Genomic DNA, 14,551 nt, shown 5'->3' on the forward strand with positions numbered 1-14,551 from the left:
ACTGGAATTGCATGGATATTATTAAATACACATCAGACCGAACTACATGAGTCCAACTACCTAAAACTCTATCCAAAAGCCAGCCACTGGATGACAGCAGGTCTCATTTCAAATCATTTTTATGGGGACCAAATCTATGATTTGATCTCAGCTTCAAAGACTGATTTGATCTCAACTTCAAAGATTATACATTACTTTGTCAGAAAATGAAGGTCCAGAGAAAATACCAAAATGCAACCATCTGAATTGTTACTCCAAAATTAAGGGATTTATTGGCTGACTACAATGCAAGAGATGAAGTAGATTTGAGTATGGCCAGAAGAACATACCAGAACTGAATTAATTATGGATTTACTTGGGAGAGAAAGAAAATACTTGAAGAGCTCATTTTCACTTGAGTTACTTGGGAGATATGTGTATTGCAGTGGGATCCATTTTTCTCCTGTTGGGAGAACGTCATATAAAGTCCCACCACATTCTTAGAAAATACCACCATGAACCAAGGAGGGAACAAGCCTGCAGTTTCACTTGTTCAATGGTTTTTGTTACTGTCTGAAGGCAGGCTTCAAGGAAAATGAAGACTTAAATGAATTTTTTTTTCAAAATAGACACCTTTGAAAGCAAGAGAGGCAAATTACAGCTAGGGCCCACAGGGAAACTCGGCTCCTTCAGCACTAAAGGGAACAATGCATCTTTGTGCAGTGGAAACAGATTTCATCAGTCTGCTTTGGAGGAGAGCACAGCTCTCTCTTACACCATGGCACTGAGAGGACAGGCAGCAGAGCTTTACAGCCCTACTCCATGGAAGGGACCCTCTGAGCACAGGGCTGACTGGAGGCATTTTCAGTCCTTCCTCCTCTTCCACAGGGACTAGTTTCTACACCTTCCACACCTCTGCTAGAAGTGACCCCTCTTGCCATGGCAGTGCTTTTTGTAGTGCTTCAGAGATGCTAGAGAAAAGGCATACAGACAGCTCAACAGACAGATGAGGCTGAATTTTCACAGCAAGGTCCTGGCAGCACTCTCTGCTTACACTGCTGATGTGTCCTTGCTCCACAGCCCTTCATCAGCTGTACTGCATGGAAGCAACTCAACTCATGAAAAGGCTGCCAAAAGCACAGGCTGGATCAGTTCTGTGAAATACTATTAAAAGAGTTTAAAGGAAGGATATGTCTGTATGGTTTTGTCTCACACACATAGACAGACACAGCACAAGAATTTTGTCCCTCAAAAAAGCAGTTTGAATTGGTGGTGAACTTCACTGGGGACAGAGAAGTCCAAAAAGCTGAAAATTCTCCCTCTGGTTCTGCTGATGAAGGATACAGAAAGTTGTCAAATTCCTCATTCTGCAAGTACCACCACACAGTGGCCTTCCAGCTCACAATGCTTCATGAATCTCAGAATCTTTAAGGCTGGGAAAAAAACTTCTACAGTCACCAAGTGTAACCATTAACCCAGCACCACTACATCCACCACTAAACTGTATTGCCAAATGCAACATCTACATGCCTTTTGAATATTTCCAGGGATGGTGATTTCCCTGGGCAGTCTGTTGCAATACCTGATCACATTTTCAGTGAGTAATTTATTCCTAATATCCAATCTAAACCTTCTCCGGCACAACTTGAGGTAATTTCCTCTCATTCTGGCGCTTGTTACCTGACAGAAGAGACTGATAATCCAAAGAGTTACCTCCTCTTCTGAATCTGTATTCATGCATGCCTGTACCATGCCAGAAGAGCACTCTAGTCTAACTACACTATAAGAAGATCAACAGACCCTTTTGCACCTTTACCCTGACTTAATTCTCTATTGACTGCATTTGTTGTTATCTTGAGGTTCTCCAGAAAGCATCAGTTGATGTTTTGTGGATCAGCTTCTCATAGTACCAAGTTTTGTTTTCAGGCACAGCCACATGCTTGCTGTACTCCACCCAGCAAGGTCTATACTGAGGTGAGCTCAGTGCTCATCTTCTCTAAAATAATGTGTTTTCAGAACATTCAGAGAGCAAATTATGGCCACCAGCTGTAACAAATCCTCCTGGATCCCATAACCACATACCACAGCTAAGAACGCACATGACAACACAACCCTCAGTTTGAAGTACACGCTTCCTTGACTATGTTCTTACCCAGCTTATTCAAGCACAGACCAGGAGAAAAGAGTTGCCATAATGCCAGTCACAAGCACTAGTCACAACTTGCAGCCAGACACCATCTCCCAGCTTCAGTTCTACCAGCTGGAGCAGTGACTGACTTCAGCAGAATGCAGAGTAACATCCAGGCTCGTGTGGATATTACCAACCTGCAAAGCTTCCAGCAGAGCCATTTGGATGATGCTCCCTCCCTCGCCTGTATCTGCCAAAGCCAGCCAGGTATGTGAAGACCTGTTACTCAAACTATCCCTGCTAAGTCTGACCAGCTGACAGAGCTGTCAGAAGAGAGCCTGTGATCTGCCCAACAGCTCTTGATGTCAACTCTTGTGTCTCTGGAGGATGAGAGAAGAATAAAAGCAAAACAAGATATTCACCCCCCCATGACCAAAGGGGAGCCCCTCTCACCATCAGCTAGAGAATGCTGGCAGCACAAGACATGTTGTATCTTCAAGAAGTAATGGAAGGGAACAACTGCAAAATCAATGAAGTGCAGGAAAGACCTGAACTGACTGTGTGTTCTGACAGAGCAACTGAGGCATGACACCTTCCCTACAGCAGCATGAGGGGCTGTGGAACAACTTAACCTTACACCAGCTTCCTCAGGTAGACCACAGATGTATGAGTGGTTGTGGAAGCTACCCTTTCTAATTGGAAGAGTTGTGGGGTGAAAGCAATGTGGAGAAGACACAGGGTAGAGAAAGAAATAGAATTGATTAATTGGGAAAAGGAGTAGAAGCTGAGTAGTCTGTACACAAACAACTTTCCCCCAAAATTTCCCCAAACTACTTCTAGGCCAATCCTGTTCTCTCTCCAAATACTTCTATTTCTTAAAGTGATGCTTCTAGCCCCCTGTAAGAGGAAAAACTGCTGGTGCCACAAAACATATAAGTGGCAGCGGTGAGGAAGTGATTAAAACCAGAACAAGTGTATGCACTTGGGGAGAAAGTGTTCACTGCTTACAGCCCAGAGAAGGCCATAAGGGACAGTGGCACATAACCAAGGAAATGATAAATGGATTTGGCATGTGCATTAACTTCTTCTTGGTAAAATCCCATGAAGACTTTTTCTGGCTTTTATTACTACGTGTGCTCAAATCCAAAACACACATGCTGTGTTGATTTAATCCACAACCACAGTGCTTTTATGTGTCCATTTTTGCTCAGTTGTGAAGTCTCATTGCTTCCTCTTTTTTCCTGCAGAAGTAAAACCCTTCTCCCTTTCTTGCAAGCAAAACTCTTCCTGAAAAATAATTCTGTTTACCCAGGAATGGTTCTCAACCTTTACAGCTGGTGAGCAGAAAGCAGTAAGCTCTGAGAAAGATTTAGACTGAGAGAGTTTTGGAGAGAGAGCACTGCAGTGCTTAGGCTCTTTTCTCACACACCATCACAATGGTTGGTCCACACAGCATGATGAGTATGTGCAGGGCTCCTCTGCTTCCCTGCTCTGTGGTTTCAGTTTCTAAATGGATGACTCTAACTATAAATGTATTATGGGTTTGAAAAATAATCTTATCCAGGGCAAATGGAAAACCAAAATCATCAACTTTGGAAAATGAAGGGTTCTACTAAAAATAACTGCGGTATTTCTGGTTTTGCCAAAACCAGTAAGCTGGGGACTCATGTATCTCAGTGGCCACTTCCTGAGCTTGAAGACGGATAGCAACAGTCTCCTTTTCCTTCCAATCAAAAACCAGCAGAATGAAATTACTAAGTACAGACAATTTAACTCCTCCATGATAAGGTCACCAATGGCACCGACAAGACAGGCAAGAATCACACCAAACATTGACCACTGTTCTTTGGAAGACCCATAAAGAACAGCTGAGAAATGGGAGAGGAGGTGACTGGAGAGGCAGAAGGACTGGAAAAGACTGAAGAGAGGACCAAGTAGCAGAGACTCTTTTCTGAAGCCTCCGGGGAAGTGCTAGAGGGATGGGGAACTTAAAGATCCTTAACTATTAGGAGATTATAGCAACAGAAGAAGCAATAGCTTTCCCCTCTGAGCACTTGGAATACGAGGGAATAATAAAACTTTTAGGCATCTACTGGCAAGGCAAAATTCACAGTGAATAGGCAGCATTTAGTTGTCAGACATGGGTCAGGAATGACAGCACAGCATTACCACCCCAAACATCTGCCTCCTGGGAGTCAGTGGTGTGCCACCCAGCTTCCTCAGAGGTGGGAAAATTGCTGCTTTCCTCCTTCTTGTCTGTTTTTTATTTCATTCTATAGATTTGTCATACTCAGAAACTGCCAAAACCCCAAGAACTTTCAAAATGGAACTCAGAAGCTTAAGAAAAACAAAGGAAAGCTTCAGTCTTCATGGCTCAACTGTTATGCCAAAGTGCATTTTAGGTAATTTTAAAAAATTACTAGCTCCAGAAGGGTGTAAAAAATGAAACCTCATAGATTGATAGCTGAAATATGACAGTTTGACTATTAATGCAACAGAAAAAAATAGCTTCCTCAAAGCATTTGTTCCATGGGTCAAATGAAAAGAAAGGGCAAAGACTTTTTTATAAGTAGTATTTGGTAGCCAATGTTAAAAGAAGTCAAATACCTAATTATCTTATTTGAAGAGAGGAACAGCTGGTATGTTTCAGTGAAGATAAACATCCAGAGTCTATCCTTGCTTTGTGAGAGTTGATCTTTTTTCTTCACAGGCTTTTCTGAAATTAGCCATTGCCTTACTTGGCAGCAGAAGAGGAAGCTACTGCTAAGCATCACGTAATTAATTCTTAAGTTCCAAGAAAGGTAATATTAAATATGATTATCCACATATTTTTCTGAATTATGTATGCATGGAAAGATAGGAATTGTGATGAAGCTGTGGAGGGGAGGGGAGGGAAAGGGAGGGAAGGGAAGGGAGCAAGATTCCTCTACTTTAGGGCCTTTGTTTTCAGAAAAAATGTTAAACAGCACAAATTAAAAAAAAAAAAAAAAAAAAAGGCCTGGCTAGTAAGATGAGCTGTCACACTTTCTGGAGAAGAGTATAAATGAGCATTTTAAAACAGAAGACTTTGCAGACACAGATTGTGTTTTCCACATCAACTGCAACTTTTCCTTTTGTAATTTATACTGCAATTTGAAAATGCCAATTGAAGGGTTATGCAAGCTTCTGCTGTGAAACAAAAACTGGAAGGTGCTTCCACATTTCTCTCTAAATTAAGATGAAGCAAAGAGATGAAAAATATTCTAATTAATGGAATTTCTAAAAAGCCTTCTTTTCAATGAAATTGTACCGTGGCTTCCTTCTGTGATCAGCTTTATATCCTTGATTGAATATCTCAGCTTGTTTTTTTCCTACTGATCAAAACCATACCCACCCAGGTCCTGCACGTTCATGCACTAATCTTTCAGATGCCACTCTTCAGTGCCCATATCAAAGCTGCTAGCAGGAGCAGCTCCTATGCACTACATGGCTCGTGGCTTTTGAAGATGGCTGAGTGAATCTCACTCATTCCCAGCACTCCTCTTGGAGGTTACACATGCCTGTCTTGCAGGGATGCTGGAATGTACTCCATGCTTTCCTGTAATGTCCACTCAAGTAGCCCGTGGTAGGGACCCCAGCAGTAAAGGTCCCCCCTTACCTCCTCATGCCACAAGCCAGGATTTTGCACATCTGCACCCTGAGAGCCAAGCAGAGGTCCCTGCCTGCCTTGTCTCCCTTGTTCTTCACACCATCTCTCCTCCTTTCTGCAGAAGGCTGTCACAGTTTGGTTCCCATCCATGCCTGGTGGCTCTTGCTGGAAGCACAGGGCCCAGTGGAGAGTGTAATGCAACTGGTAGTGTGAGCAGCTGCTTCCTACCCCGTGCCTGCCAGCAGAGAGAGGTGAGCCAGCCAAGAATGTGTGTGTATAGAGGCACATATGTTACCACTCTCCTTCCTATTGTCCTCCCTGGCCAGCTAGGTCAGAAGTCAGCAGCAGGGGTGCCAGCAGGGTTTGAATGGGGCACAGCAGGATGGAGGGCTTGGGGCCAAGGGATCTGCCAGAGGCAGCATTTCCTGGCTCCCATGGGCTTCACCTAGACACAAGGCAGGATGGCCCCCAACAGCATGATGTCTCTTCAAGGGACAAGATTCTCAACTCTTGAGTTTACAGGCATAGCCTTTATGGGTCAGCCTCTCATTTGAGAAAGCAAAACCTGGCACAGCCCTCTGAAGAGGCCGCCAGCCTACAGCTGCTAATTTATGAATTACTAATTCATAAATGTAGAGCTTTGGGGAGGTCTCTTTGTCAGGAAAGCAGCACAGACTGTCTCTTTCTGACAAGCAGAAACAGTACAGCAGGGAGTTAGAGGAGTTATGAGACACACCCCACTCCCTGGTCTCCAGCACTCATTTGTGTGGGTTTTAAGTCTCTTTTTTTTTTTTTTTTTTCTTTTTCCTACAATGATTCAGAGGCACCGCTCAGCTGCCTGACCTGCTAGACTTAGGACTACTGCAGCACCTCATGAATATCAATCCTCTCCCACCCTATTCACCTTCATCAAATGAACATCAAAGACTCCCCCAAAGTGTTTGGGAGGGAAAGTTAACATTTACTGTACATTAAATGTGAACTGGATACACTTCAGTTCACCTTTGCTTTTACATACAAGTCAGAAGGTTGAATCATACTGGGACAGGACTGACCTACTCAGGATTTTCTCAAGTTATTGAGGTTGCCTAGTTATTCCTTTTAAGCCAGACTCTTAAAGAGTCTGGCAGACAAGGCTGCAGGGGAGCTTCAGTGTTTCTGAAAATCTCATTAGGCATCTAGCTGTAACCTGAACCCACAGCCTTAGCATACAAGTATTTGACCTTTCGTTACTAGACCCATGTTCTGCAGAGGAGATGCTATTGTGAGAGCTCTGCCCTGTCTCCTGTGAACATTCTCAAACAGCTACATTACACATCCTGAGGTACTGAGAAACTCCTGCATTGCAAGGAAGAGAGGACAACATAGAAGATTTAAAGAGGGCTCCTTTCAGCTTCTAGTACATGGGATTGGATATACAGTCATTCTGGGTTCAGAAAAAATTGGACACTTCTTGTGCTTAGACCCATTTATTCAGAATTAACTGCGTGTCTCTGTACTCAAATGAGACATCTTCTGCACAGCCAGTCCCTCTGCCAGCAGCTAACTAAGCCTCAAGGATGGAGGGAAAGAAGAGAGAAAGAAGCAAGCTGCATTTTTGTCTTGACTGCCAGAGTTCCCCCTAAGACTGAAAACCTAACTTGCAAAGAATGAGTTTCCTTACGTGAACATTTTTAAGGCAGAGTACAGCAAATGCTGGTCCCCAGCCCTGCAGCAGCAGCTTCTGCTAGGGCAGATGTAGGGATCATAAAACCAAGGGAGGGGAAAAGAGTAAATAAAAATCTTGATTCCTTACATTCTTGATTCCTACAAGGCAGTGTAAGAGCACAACAGGATTCTGAACTGCATATTTGTATTGTCCATGCTAAAGGCAAACAAACCACCCTAGACACTGACTCCTTAACACCCAGGACAGATTATAAGCACAACTCACTCATCACTGGCACAACCCCCCCAACTTTTACAGTCAGTTTATTTAAAACCTGCAAGCTAGATGTGTGCCTTCTGCACAGAGAGGTCTAGTATGCCAAGTTGCAATCCAAAGTGACTCTTACTACCAGACTATAAACCCCAGAAAATAGGGCTAAGAGTTCATTATGGAGCTGGTGACAGACTCCTAATTATAGTGGTGCTATCAAGCATGATAAAGGCTGGTTGGTTTTATTATAGTCTCATCCAAAGACTTGTTGGATGCTGGATTAGCTCATCTTTTCATTCCTGTTGAACTGCCATATGTTTCTTTTTCTCCTTTATGTAGCATTTGGCAGGAGTTATTTGTCAGCATTTAGAAAAAGAAAACATGTCTCCAGAAACTTCATTTCTAGTTCTTTCCCTGCAAAGTTTCTTGTTCTACCTGTTAAAACCTTAGAAATTGCATTTTCATGTCTAAAGCAAAATTGGATAAGAAAAAGTTACCATTAAAACATGAAATATAGACAGTCTTAAACTGTCCTGATCACAATACTGCAGTATAACATCTCAGTATACTTTAAAGAAACAGATACCTCCATAAAAAGCTGTCTCTTTCTCCCTCCCTTTGCACATCAATTCTGCCCGATTTCATATCCACTTCAAATATCTGCAAGTAAATCAGAGCAAAATGCAGCATTTTACTAAGAGATTTGATTATTTATTCATCACTACCACCTATCAGCATTGTTGCAAAGATCCAAGTTACACAAAACAAGTCACAGGAATAAAAACAATATTAATTCAGGCTTTTTTTAAAAGCCTCTTGTTTGCAGCTGTAAATCCACTGAATGTCACAAGCTTAGCTAATATAACATAGGAGAAAAGATTTAATTGCTTCTAATGCCAGATATCAGAGAGTTGGGAAGAACTGAGCAGCACCTGTATGGAGACAAACCTGGGAACCAGAACAGTACTGTGGCTGGACAGAAAAGAGTGCTCCAGCAGTCATTTCTTGACTGCGCATCAAAACATGCTCAGAAAAGGTGGGGTAGGTGACACCATCAGCTTCAAACATGGAGCAGAATTCAGTAACTGATAAGGATTTTACTGGCCCATGTCCTTTGAATCAGACACACTTAAAGCATCACTTCCCACTGCCCTTCCTCCCCTCCCTCAGCTTCCTCTTCAGTAAGAGCACTTCTGCTATGGTAAACAAAGTATTCTTCTGAAGGCAGCTCCTGTGAGTGACATACCCCCCCAACACATGCCATGGGCTCATCTTCAGACAGAGGAAAAAAAAGAAACGGCCTTGAAAGGCCACAAAAAGTGATCTGGGGGCAAGATGATGAGAACTAATAGAGCACTTGCAAGAAAAGGAAGGTCACCTGTCACAGTTGCTATTCAGCTCTGCTAAGTGGTTTTATTGATGGCTCATTAAAGGATCTCATCCGCCTTCAGCCTCAAATTGGTTTTAGAAAACAGACAATCAGAAAAAAAAAAAAGAAAAACAAAAATTGCCTTAGGTTGAAAGTGTCTTAGCCTGATATCATTATGCACCAAAAAGTGCATAATGAAGGTATGAATTTTAATTAAATTTTATTTTTAAATTTGAGTGCAGTCTTCCTGCAGCCATGCCTCATCACCAAATGAAAGTTCATGTCTTTGGATAGCTGAACCCCACCATAATCCAGCTTGCCTGAAAATAAGTAGCATAACTGATTTCATGATTCTCTGAGCCCTTTGGTGTAGGCTTTCGGCTGCCTCACCACTTGCAGGTGTAGATATGTAGTAGATAAAGATTACTGCTTGTGTGCCAACCCAGAGATGCTGAGCCTGCCAATTTTAGGAGCTCTGCAAAACAAGCTGTGAGATGCTCCCACAATTTCCATGTAAGTAGGCCAATAGAAAACTGAATGAATAAGGCCATTTTGATGGCTAGGCCATTGCTACTGTAAGCAGTGGCCTGGCAGCATAGTTAAAAGCAGACAGACTTCCTTGCTTTCCCCTTTTTTTTCCCTTCAGACACTGGAAGTGAGTGCTGTAGGGAGGGACTGAAATTTCACCAGCACCTGCAGTAACATGCAGGCATTAGTAGCACCCAGATTCAACAGTGTCTTTATAGAATACCAAAGAATAACTAAAGAGCCACATGTTACTGGTGAAAAACTTACCATGAACAAGAGCAAAAGTAATTTCAGTGTTCATTGCCTGTAGTGTTCTATGATAATGTGATTTCTGCCATTATATTCAGAAAGAATCCAAAAAACTATTGACAAGCACTACTAATAAATTTGATTTTTGGCTTACATTTTGTAGCTTAACAGATGAGTTACAAGGAATGTATTAAGCTAACTGCTTAACTGTGAACAGTGTACAGCTGTGTACACCTCTATTACCTCTAGGGACCTCTACATAACTTATACACACCTTAAAACTCCCAAAAGCACTCAAAAATTGTCTTGCAAACATTAATGCATTCTGGCCCATTTAAATCTGTCATGCCCCTCCTTTGTATGGCCCAGGCTCAGTCAGGAGCCGTAGGGAACTGGGCACCTCATGTCCCCAGTGTCTTTGCACAGAGCCAGGCTCCTGGGGCTGGGTAGGAACCAGTTTCCCCTCTCTGAAGACCAGACTTACAGAGCCTGCAGGCATCACCTCTATGGGCAAATTAGCTGCCATGAATTAAAGAGCTGCAGGCTGCTGTTAACTGAAATGTTTTCAGAACTTGCATGTCAACCTGTTTTGGTCAATATTCAGAGAAAAGGCACAAGCATCTGTGACAGCAACTCCCCTCTGTTGCCAAATCCTGCCTCTGAGCTGTTGAAAGAAAAGGTCACTTAAATTTAACAGGACTAACAAGGTATTTTCTCAGTCCTCTTCCTCGGAAACAGCTGAATTGCTCTGGCTAAATGCTGTTTTTTCTTTTTAAACAATAATAACAGAATATTCAGCAAGAGGCAGACACCAAGTTAAAGAAATCTCAATGCAAGCTTTTAAAAATTGGCAAACTTGTAAGTGGCTGAAAATAGAGTCTTATAATGGGAAGTGTCAAACAACCTTGATAATAGGCAGCATTACCAGTCTGCTCTGTAATTCAAAATTATGTTTTATTATAGTGTTAAATATGCCTAAGCTCCATTTACCAGTTCCGCCATTGCCAGCCCAAGAGCAGCTGCTGGCCGATGGCAAATTAACAAGTTGTAGTTTTCCTGGTGTAGACAAGAGGACAGTTGTTTCTGGCTTTCAGCAGTTGGAGCAGGTTCATCTCAGCAGTTTTTATAAAGCTGAGCATGTTGGCATAAGGCCATTAACACATTTCTCAGGTGGCTCCCTGCAGTAATAAGGTGGCCTGAACATATGAAAAGTAAGATCAAGCCATGTTTTTCCAGAAGCTGGTGTAAATGTTGTCAGCAGGTGATCTTGAAGAAAGTACTAAAAGGACACACATTCCAGAGTTTTTGCTATTTTGGAAAACAAATGATAACTCCAGTTGACACTCAGGAAGCCAAGGGCCTTTACTATATCACAGGATGAGATTTATATGGTCAAGTTCAGAAAGGGGTCTGGGGACTTTGTCTCAGTACTTCTGAGACAAAGTAAGTGGTCTGCTTCAGGAGAATGAATGGCCATTCCAGAGCCAAACCCTGAAGACCATCAATCTTTTCCTGCAAAAGATGAGCCACATGAGTTCCCAGCCTAAAAGACTGTCACTTTTCATAAAACTCAGAAGTTTTTAATGGCCTCCAAGAAGCTCTTCAGATAAATCATGCAAAAGGGCCTTTTCCAAGGTGCCAGAATCACATGACACCAACCAACCTTTCACCACCCAGGGCCAGTCTGTAAGAAAGGCTGCCAATTCTAAGTCTAAAATTGAAACTGCAGCTCACATTGTTCCTATGGAATAAAAAAAGGAGGGGATGGACATGACACCCTTCCTAGGCTGCATGCCCTGGGGAAGCCAGATTTTGGCCATCACAACAACCCTGGAAGCAAAACACTACCTTGGGTGTGCCAGAGAGCAGCTGCCCAGCGCCAGCGGTACGGAGGATAACACTTCACATGAGGATAGACAGGAGAGCATGAAAGATGAGTAGTTGCTGTCAGCACTGGGCTGGGCACCCACTGGCATCTCTCCCAGACAAGTCGCAGCAGGGAGCTGAGGCAGTTGCTGGCACAGCATCACAGTGACACAAACATGACCATATCCCTTTCTTCTTGTCTCCCAGTTAACTCCCTCAGCCACTTTCACACTTTATTCTTCCCTCCACAAATCAAATGGCCCCTCTTGGGGGCCAAGGTTGAGGCATGGTGATGATTTGGGGCTGTGACACGTAAGATCCCAGAAGAACCAGGGCTGGACCACATTGTTCAACCTTCCATTTCTAGGTCTCCAAAGTGAGACTAGTGGTTCTCACTGGCGTGGAGTTACAACGAAACACTTTTGAACTCTCAAAGCATCCACATATAACAGTAAAGGATCCAAAGAAGGATTCTGCTAGCAGCATATAAAAGCAAAAAGAATGGATTCAAATCAACCGTGCTGCTCAGCACAGCAGTTCAGTCACCTGCGCCTTTCACCCTGGGGATGTCAGGAGGTGCGTCGCTGGGTAGTGGGACAGAAACCACTGCAAACACAGGCAGGCGCTGCCCCAAAGGTGGTGAGCATTGGTTTCAGCACACTGGACACAAGGCCAGGGGCCAGTTTCCAACTATTGGTAGTGCTGGCTTCTTTTTTACCTGGTACACGCACAAGTTGAAATGCAAAGTGGGCACTCGTTGTTTTTCAGAGAGATTAAATAATCTTTTGATCTTGAGAACAGAGGGCAGCATCTTCAGAGGCTGCATGTACATCTTTTTCTGATGATCAAATCCCTTTGAGGTATCTTAGAGACGACATGCTCAGAACACCTCAAGTCTCAGGCTGTTTGGCTAATCTAGATTCCAGAAGTCTTGTCTGTATTCAGCTAAAGTATGATTGTTTCTTCAACATCTCTTACAGCCTCTCAGCTACATTTCCCCTATCTCAGGAGCAAATTCCACTTCTCTGATTATTTCTGTATGTCTTCCAAAACCAGAATCTTTTACTAACCAATTCTTGTACCACTGGTCCCAAAGGAACAGCTCAAATCTCTGTGGCTTCAGAGTCACTTGTTGTGGGACTCTTGTTGCCCATGAACAAAGAATACTCTGAAAAGCATCCAGAACAGCTGAGTTTTTAATTCTGAGACCACCAGGGCCAAGGTGAGAAGCTGCTGAACTTTTAAATGATCCAGTATGGAAGAGTGAGGAGAAGGGAGAAACAAGCTGTTTTATCATAGGAGGTAATGGGTATAATGAAATAGGTCCAATACATCTTGGACTAAAAACCAAGACTTTCCTGCAAGAAGGAAGCAGTAGAAAACAATTTTTACAAATTGTACCGCCATGATAATAGGACAGAGGCTCACTAGACTATTTCTTCTCAGAGACAGAGGTGCAGCAGGCTGGATTTCTCTTTTAGATTCCAGGTAACTCTTCCATGTACAGTGATTGATGGCTACCATTTAGTTCTGAACTTATCACTTTGACTTCTCAGAAAACAATCTCATTAGAAAAATAGCCTTATGAGGCAGAGAAGAAAAGAATTGCAGTCTAAGTAGAGGCTCTAACAAGTATCAAGTGCTGTGACTGAAGAAGTAGCTGTACACTAGGTCTTTTTAAGCAGCAAACATGGCTTAAGGAACTGCCACATCTGCCTCTGTATGCTTTGAGATCAGCTGTGCCCATTCTTGTACCATACATTGTTAATTGGCACCTGAGACAGTGTGGACTTAAAAAAGTCGACAAAACTATAAAGTTGTTTATATTTTAAAGTAAATTAATAAATCAAATTATTTCAGTTGTCTCTGGCCATGCAAGCACTGAGAGCAACAGAAGAAGACATCCTCCTTAGGATGACCAGTAGAAAGGCACTTAGGGGAAAGCTTAAGATATCCCAAGACCACAAAGAGATGTGAAGTCTGGAACACGACTGGAACCTGTGTCCTAGTTCTGCCTGCCTATAGCACTGGTGTGGGTATGGCAGAGCAGTCATTTGCAGAAACATCTTGCGGTGCTTCAATACGGAAATATTCCTGGTAACTATGCCAGTCCAAACTAAAAATAAAATATAACTGTTAGTCATTTGATCTCTGTCCAAAATCCTGGACAACTCATTGCAGGAAGTTTCTCTGTGAAGCAAAGGACAACGGTAATAAAACCCAACAGCTCTTGAAGCTATGACCACTGAGATGGTATTTTTTTCTTATATAACTTTCCTATAATAGGATTTGTTATAAATATATATACACACACACACCTCAGCCTCATGGTATTGATAAGGATTTTTCTTTGCAAACTACTGTTTACTTCAAAGGAGCACTGTCATCAGTGGAGAAGCAACTTGTTCAGGCAGGAAGGTGTAAGAGAAAATGACTGTTCAGCATTCAAGGAGGAGAAATAACTACTCTGCCCCAGTTCTCTCAATAAAGAAGTACACTGCAAATTGAGAGAGCTCTTACTTATAAGATAAAAATATGTATGTTGCCACAGAGTGCTTTCTATTTGAAATGCAGGAAGACTTGGTGGTCAAAGTGGGAGAGAGAAGGACATCCTTTGGCTGTTTTAGGGAAGGGCCCAGCAATAGCTCTGTTAAGAAACTGAAGACACTGAACAAGGGAGTGAAATAAAGTGCTGCAGCAAAATTTTGATGGAGTATATCAGGAAATTTGGGCTGGTTTTTCTGCATGAGAAGAGAAATGAGCAGAGGTAGCACAAGAGGCAGCTCTCAAGTTTCCTCCAGGCTGGGGAGAGCACGGCCACCTCCCAGCTTCCTCCTCCCTCCCCAAACCACAGACTCCTTTCCCAGCCTGCAATCTCTCTTCCCA

At 42.8% G+C, this 14,551-nt stretch overlaps 1 protein-coding gene across 5 annotated transcripts in view; it reads right to left on the reverse strand.

The window, feature by feature from the left end:
• The window catches only part of PLXNB2 (plexin B2), a 252,382-nt gene that overhangs the window by 199,767 nt on the left and 38,064 nt on the right, over positions 1-14,551 (reverse strand). Inside the window, exon 1 of one of the 5 annotated variants that reach the window (XM_084206524.1) lies at positions 8,240-8,311. The exons of the other annotated variants lie outside the window; for them this stretch is intronic. The gene's annotated coding sequence lies outside the window, so the exon portion shown is untranslated. Of the gene's footprint in view, positions 1-8,239; positions 8,312-14,551 lie in introns of those variants that run through there. 5 annotated transcript variants of the gene reach the window in all.

The sequence above is a fragment of the Fringilla coelebs genome (genome assembly GCF_963513975.1).
Source record: "Fringilla coelebs genome assembly, chromosome: 5".
Classification (NCBI taxonomy): domain Eukaryota; kingdom Metazoa; phylum Chordata; class Aves; order Passeriformes; family Fringillidae; genus Fringilla; species Fringilla coelebs.